Source organism: Chiloscyllium plagiosum, unplaced genomic scaffold (assembly GCF_037043375.1).
Source record: "Chiloscyllium plagiosum isolate Xiang-an unplaced genomic scaffold, Cpla_swu_hap1 HiC_scaffold_28, whole genome shotgun sequence".
Taxonomy (NCBI): domain Eukaryota; kingdom Metazoa; phylum Chordata; class Chondrichthyes; order Orectolobiformes; family Hemiscylliidae; genus Chiloscyllium; species Chiloscyllium plagiosum.
This window is the reverse complement of record NW_028270166.1, coordinates 38,158,011-38,174,259: the sequence shown is the minus strand read 5'-3', so window position 1 is coordinate 38,174,259 and position 16,249 is coordinate 38,158,011.

Here is a 16,249-nt window from a genome sequence, read left to right as displayed (position 1 = left end):
TGAGGTCGGGAGTCTGGGTCATGCTCAGGTTGGGAGTCAGGAAACACTGAGGCCGGGTGTCAGGGTCACACTGAGGCCGGGAGTCTGGGTCACGCTCAGGTTGGGAGTCAGGATGACACTGAGGCCGGGTGTCAGGGTCACACTGAGGCCGGGAGTCTGGGTCACGCTCAGGTTGGGAGTCAGGATCACACTGAGGCCGGGAGTCAGGGTCATACTGAGGCCGGGAGTCAGGGTCACACTGAGGCTGGGAGTCAGGATCACACTGAGTCTGGGACTCTGGGTCACACTGAGGCTGGGAGTCTGGGTCACACTGAGGTCGGGAGTCAGGGACAAACTGAGGCTGGGAGTCTGGGCCACACTGAGGCCGCGAGTTTGTGCCACACTGAGGCCAGGAGTCAGGGTCACACTGAGGCCAGGAGTCAGGGTCACACTGAGGCCAGGAGTCAGGGTCACACTGAGGCCAGGAGTCTGGGTCACGCTGAGGCCGGGAGTCAGGGTCACGCTGAGGCCGGGAGTCTGGGCCACGCTGAGGCTGGGAGTCTGCTGGCCCAGTGATGCTGCTCAAGATGGGAGGCATAATGTTAAAGAAGAAAAATAACCAAACAAGAGAGAAAATCAGAAAAGAAATGGACAGAGCAGATGAGCTCTGGCTCAGGAGCCGTACTCTGCTGTCATCTTGGAGACGGGAGGAGTGTACAAGGCAAGAATGGAAGAGTATTCTCTTCCATGTTCATTCATCTTTTTGGCAAAGGTGATCATTTGGGGCATATAGGTGACTGCTAAAGTCAATCTACTTCCAGAATGTTCTGCATTGAAAAATACAGGATGCCAACTTTTGGAAGATTTATTGGCTTATGATTTAATATAAACGACAAAACTCAGTTGTGACTATCTCAAATCAATGTGGTTGCTGGATATGTTAGCTGAGGTGAGCACATCAGTGTCTGTACTTCTACCGTACTGCTGTACTATACTGTACTGTACTGTTGGTACTACTAAAGAGAGGGCTAAGAAGAGCCAGGAGGGCACATGAGATGTTGTTGGCAGATAGGATCAAGGAAAACCCTAAGGCCCATTATAGGTATATCAGGAATAAAATAATGATTAGTAAAACTGGGGCCAATCAATGATAGTAGTGGAAAGTTGTGTGTGGAATCTGAGGATTTAGGGGAAGTGCTTAATGAATACTTTTTGTCAGTATTCACATTGGAAATGGGCAATGTTAGTGAGATTATGGAGATACAAGCTACAAGATTAGATAGGATAGAGGTTGACAAAGAGGAGGTTTTAGCAATTTCGGAAGATCTGAAAATAGGTAAGACCCCTGGGCCAGATGGGATTTATCCTTAGATTCTCTGGGAAGACAAGGAGGAGATTGCAGAGCCTTTGGCTTCAATCTTTATGTCATTATTGTTGACAGGAGTAGTGCCAGAAGATGGGAGGATAATAAATGTCGTTTCCTTGTTTGAGAAGGGGAGTCGGGACTACCCTGGTAATTATAGGCCAGTGAGCTTTACTTCAGTTGTGGGTAAGGTATTGGAAAAGGTTATAAGAGATAGGATTTATAATCATCTAGAAAGGAATAATTTGACTAGGGAAAGGCAAACGGTTTAGCGAAGGGTAGGTCGTGCCTCACTAACCTTATTGAGTTCTTCGAGAAGGTGACAAAACAGGTGGATGAGGGTAAAGCGGTTGAAGTGGTATATATGGACTTCAGAAAGGCATTTGATAAGGTTGCACATGATGAGCTATTGCACAAAATACAGAGTTTTGGGGTTGACAGTGATTTAGCAGTTTGGTTCAGAAATTGGCTAGCTGAAAGAAGACAGAGGGTGGTGGTTAATGGGAAATATTCATCCTGGAGTTCAGTTACCAGTGGTGTGCCACAAGGATCTGTTTTGGGGTCACTGCTGTTTGTCATTTTTATAAATGATCTGGATGTGGGCTTAGAAGGAAGGGTTAGTAAATTTGCGGATGACACTAAGGTAGGCAGAATTATGGATAGTGCCAAAGGATGTTGTGGGTTACAGAGGGACATAGATAAGATGCAGAGCTAGACTGAGAAGTGGCAAATGTAGTTTAATGCAGAGAAGTGTGAGGTAGTTCACTTTGGAAGGAATGTAGAGTACTGGGCTAATGGTAAAATTCTTGGCAGTGTAGATGAACAGAGAGATCTCGGTTGCCTAGTGCATAAATCCCTGAAGGTTGCTTCTCAGATTGAGAGGGTTGTTAAAAAGGCATATGATGTGTTGGCACTTATTGGTAGGGGGATTGAGTTTCAGGGCCACGGAGGTCATGCTTCAACTGTTCAAGACACTGCTAAGACCCCAACTGGCGTATTGCTTGCAGTTCTGGTCACCGCATTATAGGAAGGATGTGGAAGCTTTGGAAAGGGTTAAGAGGAGATTTACTGGAATATTGCCTGTTATGGAAGGAACTGAGGCTGGTTTTGTTGGAGAGAAGAAGGTTGAGATGTGTCTCAATCAAGATGTATAAGATAATCGGAGGGCTAGATAGGGTGGACTGTGAGAGCCTTTTTCCTCAGATGATAAAGGCTAGTTGGAGGGGATGTAGCTTTAAATTGAGGGATGATAGATTTAGGGCAGATATTAGGGGTAGTTTCTTCACTCAGAGAGTAGTAGAGGCATGGAACGGCCTGCCTGCAGTAGTAGACTTGCCGACATTAAGGGCATTTCAATGGGCATTGGACATACATATGGATAATAATGGAACGGCAATGGGCATCAGATTACTTTCACAGATCGGCGCAACATTGAGGACCGAATGGTCAATACTGTGCTGTAACATTCTATGTTCTGTATGCTCTATATTCTACCTGTTCTTCAAGAACTCTTGAAGGATGCCACAGTGAAAGTGATTGATACCTGTCCATCTTCCTTCCCAACTATCTGCTCCACCCTCCCCACCGACCTATCGCAATTACTCCTCACCTATCACTTTCCCAGCTACTTTCCCCAGCCCCACCCATTGATTTATCTCTCAGCCCCCTTCTCCCTCCACATCCCTGATGAAGGACTCATGCCCCAAACGTTGACTCTCGTGCTCCTTCAATGCTGCCTGCCCTGCTGTGCTTGTCCAGCAACACATTTTTGCGTCCCTGAAACTGGCTGATAGTCTTAATATGATGCTGTTATTTAGTATCAGACTTGCCTCCACACATAGGAAAGCAGTTAATCGGTCTATAAATTTTCCAGTAGGTAGGCAGACTGACCGTTCTTCATTCTCAGGCTGATGTTTAAAGTTTTTCAAAGGCTGCACCAGCCTTGGCAATTTTTATATGTGATTCATTGTCAACTCAAGCAGCTTAAGCAGAGCTTGCTACTGACTTACATGAATTTATCTACTGCCAACTAGTTTTGGTCATGAATTGGAACCTTGAGTTTAGAGATATGGGTTTCCTGGGGCAGGCTGGTACCTTACTTCCGTTTTTTTTTTATGCTGATTATAATGCCAAAGTTGTCACATGCATTGGAGAATACATTGATGTTACATTGCATGCACAGCTAGTGTACAGTCATCAGCAAACAGGAAATCACTAAAGAGGATCTTGCTGACATTAATCTTTGTTTGGAGCGGTCCTAAATTAAGCAGCTTTCCATCCGTATGATATCTGAATTTGATGCTATGATCCACATTGTGAAAGGCGTCGGAAAACAAAATGAAGATAAACATGTTGAGGAGGATTGTTGCTGGCGCGCGGCATGTTTAACTCAGTCAAGGCTGGGAATGGGTCAGAATACTTACCGTCACTCAGGATGCTCAGGTGCCCACACCCTGTCATGAAGTTGTTGGGACAATGTAATTAATTTTGTGACAGGTGAATTTCTCCAACACTGTCCAAAGGCCCACACGGCTGACTGTGTTTGACAAAGGCCTTGGCCAGGTCAACACATGTTATGTTTTAGGCATTTCACCTGGAGCTGTCTAACTACAAACACCATTACAGTGATTCAGAAAACTGCACTGACTCTCTGACAGCAGATCTGAGTTGAGATATCGCACTCAGTGGTGCTGAAGGACTCTGGTGAAGATTTTGCCAGCGATGGAGAGGAGTGACTTTCCTCTGTTTGTCACCACATTAGAGAATCCATTTTTGCCTGGAGAAGTGGATACTGGAAGTACTGCTACAGGCACTTTATTGCCTCTATCATTTCAAACTACACACAAGAATCATCAACAGAGCAGTCGATAGTAACCTACAGCAGCAGATTGCTCTTTCCTTGACTGATGAAGGTCAACTCCATCCCTTATGCTCTGCAACGGTATTGGAAGAGGAACTTGAGAAATGAGAAAAAGAAATTCATGTGATATTTAAAGATCATTTAAAATGTTGGATATGACATCCAGGGAAAACATTTTTTGCATTTATCTTATGCCTTAGGCTCAGTGGTCAGCACTGCTGCCTCACAGCGCCAATTCCAGCCTCAGGTGACTGTCTGTGTGGAGTTTGCACATTCTCTTCGTGTCTGCATGGGTTACTTACCACAGTCCAAAGATGTACAGGTTGGTTGAATTAGCCATGTTGAATTGCCCACTGTGCGCAGGTCAGGTGAGTGGGTTTGGATTTGATGCTGTTTGGAGGGTAGATGTGAACTTGGTGGGCTAAATGGCCTGCTTCCACACCGTAGGGATTCTATGGCATCCTAAAGCATTTTACAACCAATTAAATACTTTCTCAAGTGTTACAATATGGAAACACAGCAGCCAATTTTTATACACTCAAGTCCCGCCACGCAGCAATGTGATAGTAACAGATGATCCACTTTAATGGCGGAAAATCTATTTACCAGGTGACCAGTAAGAACTCCACTGCTGTGATTTAATTTGCATGTACATGGCTGAATGACAAAACCTCTGAATATACAGCATTCACTTGGTACTGCCCTGGAATTTCAAAGTGGATTTTGTGTTAATTCTCAGCAATGGGATTCAAACTCACAACTGTGTGACTGAGAGACAAGTATCCATGTACTGAACCATTGTTGACAGCATGACTCACTACATATGCAATACAGGTCCTGTAACAATTGTTCTGAGGATCAGATGAGCTCACTTCACAAAACGGGCAAATCGCAGCTGAGCTATGTGTAATCAAAGAGTTATGTTCACATGCCTGTAACTGGTCTGTCCAGAGTAATGGAAGTGACTCCATCCTCCTCTTGAATGGTACACATGGATTCTAGGCAATGTCATTTAATCTCCACGATATCAGCCAAACTGCAGGACCTTAATGCAATGGAATTCTCTACAGTTGAACAGGCCAACTCATCAGCTCAGACATCAGAGCAATGTAAAAACCATAACTTGCCTGTAATTTTGTTTGTGGACTGGCAAATGTAGAAAGAACTGCAGCACTTATATAAAGCAAGTTCCTGAACCTCATTGTCACTCGTTGTTCCACTGCTGCTTTGTTCAATGTTAGAGATGGATCTGCACCAGTGGGCATGCATAAAATGAGTTTTAGCTGCTCATTGGTTTCTGGAATTGTGACCAGTTGCAGATACTGAAGGCCATCAGCCTCACAATAACTTTATTCTGACAATGTTTGCATAGCCATCATTAGACTCTTAATTCCAGATTTCTTCCCTTTAACTTAATTCAAATTCCATCACCTGCCATAGCAGGATTTGAACTGTGGCTCCCTAACTGGGTCTCTGGATTAACAGTCCAGCAATAATATCACCAGGCCATCACCTCCCCTGTTCACCTCTTTGCAGAAGGCAGGAGTGGTTAGGGATTCAAAGGCTCAGTTGTCTGAACAGTTAGTTTGCGATGCAGAGCATGGGTTCAATTCCTGCACCAGCTGAGGTTACCATGAAGGAGTCTGCTTCTCAGCCTCTCCTCTTGCCTGAGACATAGTGACCCTCAGGTTAAACCGTCACTTGTCATCTTTCAAATGAGACAGCAGCCCTTTGGTCTGGTAGGACAATGGCGTTTTTACCTTTAAACTAACTGCAAAATCTTTTATTTGCTTGTTGAAGGCCACAGCTTACAACAACTGATGCAAGAAAATAAATAGGCATCCTTCAGGCTTTAGGTAATCCACTGGAGAGAAAGACATGCCATCTGCCCTTGCAGCTTTCCAAAGGGCTTCGCACTGGATCATTCACACCCACAAGCTCCTCAGCTACCCAGAAGCCATCAATGATGCATATATATCCAGGCATACCTTCTGCAATTTTATCCATATATTATTGGAATACATCTTGACTGACAGATAAACCAAAAGGTAAACTTTGAAAACAATATATTCTAAATAATGTTCTGAACTTCCTGAGATTCATTGGCTAAATGTACTGATCAATGTTCATATCTGACATACAGCTTAGAGCAGAGTTTGAATTTAGAATGCAACTCCTCTAACATTAGAATCTTAAGGGAGAATTTTAGACATGTCAGATTTAGACATACCTTGACAGTTCTTTCTTTATTATGCATGTAATTGAATTACACCAGTCTGTGTGGTAATGACACAGCGGAAGATACCATTGTGTTCCATGTCATCCCAGCTCACCTTTCTGATCTGTGAACACTATGTTTTCTGGGAGGATTGATGATAGAATTGCGCTTTGCTTGAGATGCACCGTGGGTTTCTGGGTGGGTTGCTCTTCGGAGGGTCGGTGTAGACTTGTTGGACCGAAGGGCCTGTTTCAGCACTGTAGGGAATCTAATCTAATCAAACCCTTATTTGACAATAGACAGACTTTAAATCAGTAAAGGGATCTCGGATTATGAAGAAAAGGCAGGCATATGGAGTTGAGGATTTTCAGATCAGCCATGAATGGTGGAGAAGACTCGATGGACTGAATAATCAATGTCTTATGGCCTTTTGTTGTAAACCATGGACTGACTCAATGCAAGTATTCTTGCTCTGTTTTGCCTTCTTGGTGATCCATTGGACAATCACAATGTTCAGAGATGTACATCATGGTAATCCCGCCCCTTTGGTCCACTTATGTATACCAGGTAAAATATTTGTTGTTTCCATGCTGAATTACCATAGCTACAATGTACTTTGAATATGCCAATGCAAGGACTGAGTTACCCATTGTCTGCTGCTAACTAAAGAGGAGACCAGCAGAAGGCATCGGGAGGTGAAGAAGTCAATGTTTCAGGTGTAACCCTTCTTCAGGATTGGGAGTGGATATAAATGGAACTGTAGATAAAGGAGGGGAGAGGTTTGGTTTGGGAGAGGGGCAAAATGGTGTGACGGTGATAGGTGAACACAGGTAGAGGGTACAGCCTGGTTAGTTGATGGGAGGGATGAATCTGGTTAATGGGTGGAAGGAAGGGTCAGTAAGTAGAACGGAAGGGAGGAGGAGGGGGCTGGAAGGGAGTTGGGAGGTGAGAAGGGAGGTTATTTGAAATTGGAGAACTCAATGTTGAGTCCTCTAGGCTATAAGGCTGCCCAGGCTGAAGATGAGGTGTTGCTCCTCCAATTTGCAGTCTGATTCGCCATGGCAATGGTGGATGCCAAGAATGGTCATGCCAGAAAATGAATGGGAAGGGGATTTGAAATGGGCAGTGACTGGAAGTTCAGGTCGCCACCTGCAGACCCAGCTAAGATGCTCAGTGAAACATGCGCTTAGTTTAATTTTGGTCTTACCAGTGTAGAGAAGACCACATCGGGAGCACCAGATACAGTAAATTAGGTTGGAGGAGAGGCAGGTGAACCTCTGGCTCACCTGGAAGGACTCTTTGGGCCCTGGATGGAGGTGAGTGGGCAGGTATACCAGCAGGGGGTTTAGACCAATGGAACAGAGAATAGAGAAGGTGTGGTGGAGGGCTATCGGGATGTCAGTGGGGGGAAAATGTATTATTCAAATTAGGTGAATATCTGGGATGCTTGGGAGTAGAATGTTTCCTTGTCCAAGCAGATGAAATGAAGACAGAGGAATTCGGAAAACGGAATGGAGTTCTTGCGGGATACTGGGTGGGAGGAGCTGTAATCCAGGTAGTTATGAGAGTCTGTGGGTTGATAGGAGATGTCTGTCCATTGACTGTGGCCAGAGATTGAAATGAAGAGGTCAAGAAGAGGGAGTTTCACTGAGATCTGCCTCTCCTCCAACCTTGTTTACTCTCTCTAGTGCTCCCAATGTGGTCTTCTCTACATCGGTGAGAGTTCATGTAAACTAAGGACACGTTTCACAGAGAATCTCAGCTGGGCTTGCAGGTGCCAACCTGACCTCCCATTCCCTTTCCACCTTTAGTCACCTTTGGCCTCCTGCATTGCCAAAACGAACTAATCGGCAAATTGGAAGAACAACACCTCATCTCCCACCTGGGCAGCCAACATTGAGTTCTCCAATTTCAAATGATCTCCCTTACTATCCCCCAACTCCCTTTCCTGCCCCTCCCTCTCCCCCTCCCTTCCATTTCTCTGACTAACTCTTCCAGATACCAACTGGATTCATTCCTCCCATCGATCATACAGGTCATACCCTCTACCAGTGTTCACCTATTACTACTTCCCCATTCTGGCCCTCTCCCCGTACACCCATTCCCATTCCTGAAAAAGGGTTATACCCGAAACATTGACTTCTCCACTTACTGATGCTGCCTGGCTTGCTGTGTTTTTCCAGACTCCTGCTTGTCCACTTGGGATTCCAGTATCTGCAGGGTTTTTTTGTCACTAATTGAGGAGTCCTCAGTTGTGCCATTGAGTTCCATGATCCCGTTCACAGATCCTTCAGAATCTGGAAGGATAATATATTTCACTAGCTCCTGTGTCATTCTCGGTTTTAAGTATTTGTTTACATTGGCATAATCAGCAATTATTGTGTTCTTGTATTACTGTCAAAACATTGGTTATCCAATTTTATTGGAGCCATTAGATGAACATGTTGAGTGCATTTATACAATTCTCAGGATATTGGCTCCACAGAGTTGTGGCTTCCTGCAGAACCTTTCACAAGGCCTTCTCACACAGCATGTTAATTTGAAAGCACAATTCATCAAACTCTCAAATTACCAAACAAGTGGCACTCTAACGTAATCCCCTTTGCACAGTACAGCTTGTGATACTCAGTAGAGAATTCAATCTGGAAGCATAACACATGGAGCAGAACACAATAATACAAAGAGCGGCTCTCTCAGAAACTGACTCCTTACATAGTGGACAAATAATACACTGCAAGCAGTTTAGTTTAGGCCACAATTTAATTCTTGCCTCTCGGTGGGCAATGTCAGTCTTGTATTGGCATAATGTATAGCACAGCGATGGCAATCTGCTTCTCATAAAAAAGACAGTGTTTAGCAAACTATTCACTCCCAATACCAATTCATTCTTCGAAAAAAATCATTTGTTTCTTCCAGTAATTTTAACAAAGGCATAAAATATGCACAACAATTGCCCACTTGACTTCTCATTCCTGTTCCATCAGTCAATAAGATCATGGTTAAACTTTTGCCTCAGCAACACCTCCCTGCACTTTTCCCTCATTTCCTTTGATAGGTTTTTGAGTTAATGGAAACAGTCTCTGTCTTGAATATACTTATTGACTGAACATTAACGGCTCTTCGAAGTACAGAATTCCGAAGGTTCACAACCTTTTTCAGTTATGGAATTCCTCCTTGTCTCAGTCCTCAATAATTAGCCCATCAATCTGAAACTGAGACACCTCCTACCAAGGGAAATATCCCTAAAGTCTAACCAAACCGCTTCAAAATGCTTTATGTCTCAATTAGATCTCCTCTCATTCCTCTAAATGATATGGAATATTGGTCGGGTCTGCCAATCTTTCTCCATTGGACAATCCCGTCATCCCAGGAGTCAATCCACTGAATCCTCTTTGCATTGTCTCTGAAGAAAGTATATCCCTCCTTGGTTAAGGAATGCAAAACTTTATGCAGTTGTTCAGCTATAGACTCACCGAGTGCCTGCATTATTCCATTTAAACTACTCTACACTTATAATCCAATCATTTGATAATCATTTGCTCTCCAGTTGGGTGCTGTACCTGCATGTTTTATATTTGCTGAGGTGATATCTGCCATCAGTAATATTACTGTCAGTGTACAGGTCCAGTAGTTTATTATATTAGATTGACAGTGAAACTCGAGTTTATAGGTTAGTACAAGAAGAAAATGTCTGTCAAACGATTGTTGGAAAAGCCAAATGCTTCAGGGAAGAAGGGAACCTACTCCTGTAGCAACATTGGAAACAGATTCTGGGAACCTTAGATGGACAAAGACTGGACACCAAACTAGTGCAAAGTAATGAACATTATCACTATTTACATGAGGTGCAGAGTGAGTACAGACCTAACTAGAACCTTCACTTGGGATCACTAATGACATTGTCTGGTTATATGTATCTAGTCATTAATGCTAGGTACTTCAATTTTTTGCCAGGTTTTTTACTCCACTCATTTTCCTATTAACAATGAAGTGGAGGTGCCAGTTTTGGGCTGAGGTACCCCTTAGGTCGACCTCAACTGGAATCTTGGGTTCATGTCACTCGACAGGTGACCCGACTACGCTATACACTCACACACACACAACCACACATACGCATACACTCATACAGACCCGGTCTCAAACACACACTCTCTCACAGACACACACTCATGCATGCACCTTCTCTCAGGCACATCCTCTGCCACACAAATGCACACACTCTATCAAACATGCATGCACACACACCCTCATATCCTCTCTCCCTCCCACACTTACACACACTCTCTCTCTCTCCCTCATATACACACACACATATATGTCTATTGAGTGAATTTGCATTTGCAGAGTTGTATTTGCAGAAGCATTCTATTTTGTTCAAAAAAAAACTGTAAGCAGTCAGTCCATGTGACATTTTATAAATTCCTACTGTGGAAATAAGCCAGTCTAACTCAAAGTTGGAATACAGTCCTCATATCTTTAATGCATTGTCTGAGCTGAGATGCCAAACGTTTTTAAATAAAACCTTAAGTTGTCTCAGGAGTGTGACTTGAAAGGAGTTCTGGGATTTACATATTAATCAATCGAAACCTGTATCCCCATTCTAGGTGATTAAAGAGTTAACACCTACATCACATCAGTTGTCTGAAACTTTGATCTTTTACTATAAATTCTGTGTCCTAGGATCCTGCCCCACTAGCTACCTGATGAAGGAGCAGCTCTCCGAAAGCTTGCACTTTCAAATAAACCTGTTGGACTATAACCTGGTGTTGTGTGATTTTTAACTTTCTCATATTAGCATTATCCTATATCCCTCTATTTCCCACCAACCCCTCAATCCATGAAACAAAGTCACTGACACAATGCCTAAGTCATGGAGAGATATACTGCACTAATTAGAAACATAGAAATAAAGAGAATAAGTGTAGAACTGGGCCATTCAGCTCTTCAAGCCTATTGTTCTATTCATTATGATTATGGCTGGTCATCCAACTCAATAACCTGTTCCCACTTTCTCCCCATATCCTTTGATCCCATTATCACTAAACGCCTTCTTGAAAACAGTCCATTTTTAGGCCTTATCCATTTTCTGAGGCAGAAAATGACATAAGTGCATTACTCTCTGATCAGTGTGCACAAGGTAAGTCTGGTAATGAAGTAATTCACTGAAAACTTTGCCTTTTGTATGCATATCTTGGCCTTACACTCCATATATGGATTCTATACCAGGTGCAAACTGATGAATGTTTATTAACATTTGGATGAAATTATATAACAGGAATTCTCGAGAACCTTCTTCACTCAAGTCCACGTGATCTGACATCAGCTGACATTCTTCATAGAATCCATACAGTGCAAGAAGAGGCCATTCATTCCACGGAATCTGCACCAACCCTCCAAACAGCATCCTACCCAGACCCAACCCCCAATCTATCCCTGTATCCTCGCATTCCCCCATGTCTAACCCACCTAGACTGCACATGTCTGGACACTATGGGCAATTTAGCATTGCCCAATCCACTTAATTTTTAGTCTGTGGGAGGAAACCAGAACACCCAGAGGAAACCCATGCAGACACAGGGAGAATGTGCAAACTCCACACAGTTGCCCGAGAGTGGAACCTGGGTCTCTGGCACTATGAGGCAGCAGTTCTAACCACTGAGCCACTGTATCACCCTGGTGGTGCAACCTGTCTTATGTGAGTGTAGTTATTAACTCCATATGTCAGCCTATCTATGATCCAATTTCTGCTTGACATGGTTGGTTATAAATACAAATTTTCCTCAGCATTTAAGAAGAAAGCCAACTTATTGTGGCAACTTGGGATAGGCATGATTAAGGCCTTAATAATGTACTAAATGTTTTTTAAAAAGCCCCAGCTGCAAATCAAATTCAATGGAAAAGGTTTAAAAAACTATTCCAAGAAGATGTATTCCAGAACATGCCATTGTTCTGGACAAGATTTACCCCTCAACCAGGACTAATAAAATTAGCAACTTATCTCATTGCATACTATTCATGTGAGGTGTTGAAACAGTGACATTTCAAAAACAATTAATTAGCTGCGAAATCTTTTTAAATAAAAATTTATATGTTTACATTGTTTTTTATTTCTTTCTATTAATTTATTCAACTAAAAAAACAAATTACTTCTTCAAAAGAAAGAGAAAACTTTTTAATATCAAATTTTACCCCAACAATCCCTCCAATGAGATTTTGAAGAGATTGCTATCTATATATTCCAAAGCTAAATCAATTATCACTTTTCATAGAATCATAGAGATGTACAACATGGAAACAGACCCTTTGTTCTAACCCATACATGTCGACCCGATATCCTAAATTGATCTTGTCCCATTTGCCAGCATTTCTCTCTAAATCCTTCCTATTCATATACACATCCAGATGCGTAAATATTGGAATTATACCAGCCTCCATCACTTCCTCTGGAAACTCATTCCACACATGCACCATCCTCCGCATGAAACAGTTGCTCCTTTGGTCCCTTCAAAATCTTTCTCCTCTCACCTTAAACCTTTGCCCTCTAGTTTTGAACTTGGCTTCCCTGGGAAAACGACCTTGGCTATTCACCTTATCCATGCCCCTCATTATTTTATAAATGCCTAGAAGGTCGCCCTTCAGCCTCTGACGTCCCAGGGTAAAAAGCCCCAGCCTGTTCAGCCTCTCCCTATAGCTCAAACCCTCCAAACCCAGCAACATCCTTTTCTAAACTCTTTCAAGTTTAACATTTTTCCTGAAGCAGGGAGAGCAGAATCGAATGTAGTTTTCCAAAAGTGGCCCAACCGATGTTCTGTCAAGCCACAACATGACATCTCAACTCCTATCTACATCCAACTTGGATATAAATCTCTTTCACTTCTTCCTGTTATGGCAGCAGCTTTATATTGGTTCCATTTGTTGAAGACACCAAGATGGTGCCATTCCTTCACACGTGTAACAATAAACAATACAAAATGAGCAATGGAGACATCTGATTTCTAGAATCGGTGAGTATCTCCCCCACAGGCAAGATCTTGCATGTAGCTGAACCTAAAGATGCAACAATAGGAAAAAGGTCCCTTATTTTTACAAAGATTTACAATCACCTTTGATAGCTCAATGCATGAACAAGACTAGTGCTAATAATTCCAGACCAGAACCTGGTCACCAGTCTTTTCGGAGTGCATGGATCTCAGTTTGTGTGATGGAAAAGACATCATCAGCTGATTTTTTTGCACTGGTGAGTTGGGAGCACAGATGCAATACAATGCCAAGCTTCACAAACCTGAATGAGCAAAACTGCCACGGAACTTCAGATTTCCATTCCTGAAGGGCCAAGTTTCTGAGAGTCATAATGAGTGACCCTGGAACTACTGCACAGGCTGCTGGGTGTGAAGATAGGCTGGGTGAACTGGCACCTTGCCTAAAATAAAGTAAAAAGCCACAAGACAAAAAGAAGCCCTCACCCCTCACATCGCCTCACCTCTAAGATATTCCTTATGTCGCATCAATGACAACTCATGGCTCTTCTGCCCACTCATGGACCTCCTTGCCAGCCATTGACTCTCTGTCCACTGGCATAGACATTTATAAACCCTGAAGAAGGGCTTATGCCCGAAACGTCGATTCTCCTGTTCCTTGGATGCTGCCTGACCTGCTGCGCTTTTCTGGCAACACATTTTCAGCTCTGATCTCCAGCATCTGCAGTCCTCACTTTCTCCTTTATAAACCCTATGACAATTTAATTCCAATTTATGTCAGCCATCAACCTTACTCTGCCAAATCAGCCAGTAACTAACATGCTGAGATTAAATAAAATTAGAACATAGAACATTACAGCTTAGTACAGGCCCTTTGGCCCTCGATGTTGCGCTGACCTGTGGAACCTATCCAAAGCCCATCTAACCTACTTTTTCTATTCTCAATCATTTGCCTATCCAATGACCATTTAAATGCCCTTAAAGTTGGCAAGTCTATTACTGTTGCAGGCAGTGCGTTCCACGTCCCTATTACTGTCTGAGTTATGAAACTACCTTTAACATCTGTCCTATATCTATCGCCCCTCAATTTAAAGCTAAGTCTCATCGTGCTAGCCATCACCATCCGAGGAAAAAGGCTCTCACTCTCCAACTTATCTAACCCTCTGATTATCTTATTTGTCTCAATAAAATTACCTCTCAACCTTCTTCTCTCTAACAAAAACAGCCTCAGTTCCCTCAGCCTTTCCTCATAAGACCTTCCCTCCATACCAGGCAACATCCTAGTAAATCTCCTCTGAACTCTTTCCAAGCTTCCACATCCTTCCTATAATGCGAAGACCAGAATACTCCAAATGTAGTCACACCAGAGTTTTGTACAGCTGTACCACGATCTCATGGTTCCAAAACTCAGTCCCTCTATCAGTAAAAGCTAACACATCGTATGACTTCTTAACAACTCTATCAACCTGTGTGGCAACTTTCAGGGATCCATGTACCCTAGACACCGCAATCTCTCTGCTCATCTACACTACCAAGAATCTTACCATTAGCCCAGTACTCTGCATTCCTGTTACTCCTTCCAAAGTGAATCACCTCACACCTTTCCACATTAAACTCCATTTGCTACCCCTCAGCCCAGCTCTACAGCTTATCTATCTCTCTCTGTAACCTACAACATCCTTCATCACTATTCACAACTCTACCGACCTTAGTGTCATCTGCAAATTTGCTAACCTATCCTTCTATGCCCTCATCCAGTTTATTTATAAAAATGACAAACAACAGTGGACCCAAAACAGATCCTTGTGGTACCCCACTCGTAACTGAACTCCAGAATGAATATTTCCCATCACCATCACCTTCTGCCTTCATTCAGCTAGCCAATTTCTGATCCAAACCGTTAAATCACCCTCAATCCCATGCCTCCGTATTTTGTGCAATAGCCTACCAGAGGGAACCTTGTCAAACACCTTGCTGAAGTCCATATACACCACATCAACTGCTTTACCCTCATCCACCTGTTTGGTCACCTTCTCAAAGAACTCAATAAGGTTTGTGAGGCACAACCTCCCCTTCACAAAACAGTGTTGACTATCCCTAATCAACTTATTCCTTTCTAGATAATTTTCAATCCTATGTCTTATAACCCTTTCCAAAACTTTGCCCACAACTGAAGTAAGGCTCACAGGTCTATAATTTCCAGAGTTGTCTCTACTTCCCTTCTTGAACAAGGGAACAACATTTTCTATGCCCCAGTCTTCTGGCACTATTCCTGGAGACAATGACGACAAAACGATCAAAGCCGAAGGCTCAGCAATCTCCTCCCTGGCTTCCCAGAGAATCCTAGGATAAATTCCATCCAGCCCAGGGGACTTATCTATTTTTACACTTTCCAGAATTGCTAACACCTCCTCCTTATGCACCTCAATCCCATCTAGTCTAGTAGCCTGTATCTCAGTATTGTCCTCAACCACATTGTTTTTCTCAAGTGTGAATACTGACAAAAATATTATTTAGCACTTTCCCTATCTCCTCTGACTCCATGCATAACTTCCTATTACTATCCTTGATTGGCCCTAATCTTACTCCAGTCTTTTATTCCTGATACACTTAGAGAAATCCTGAGGGTTTTCCTTGATCCTATCTACCAATGACTTCTCATGTCCCCTCCTGGCTCTTCTTAGCTCTGTCTTTAGGTCTTTCCTAGCTTACTTGTAACTCTCAAGTGCCATAACTGAGCCATCACATCTCATCCTAACATAAGCCTTATTTTTCCTCTTGACAAGAGATTCAACTTCCTTAGTAAACCATGGCTCCCACGCTTGACAATTTCCTCCCTGCCTGACCAGTAC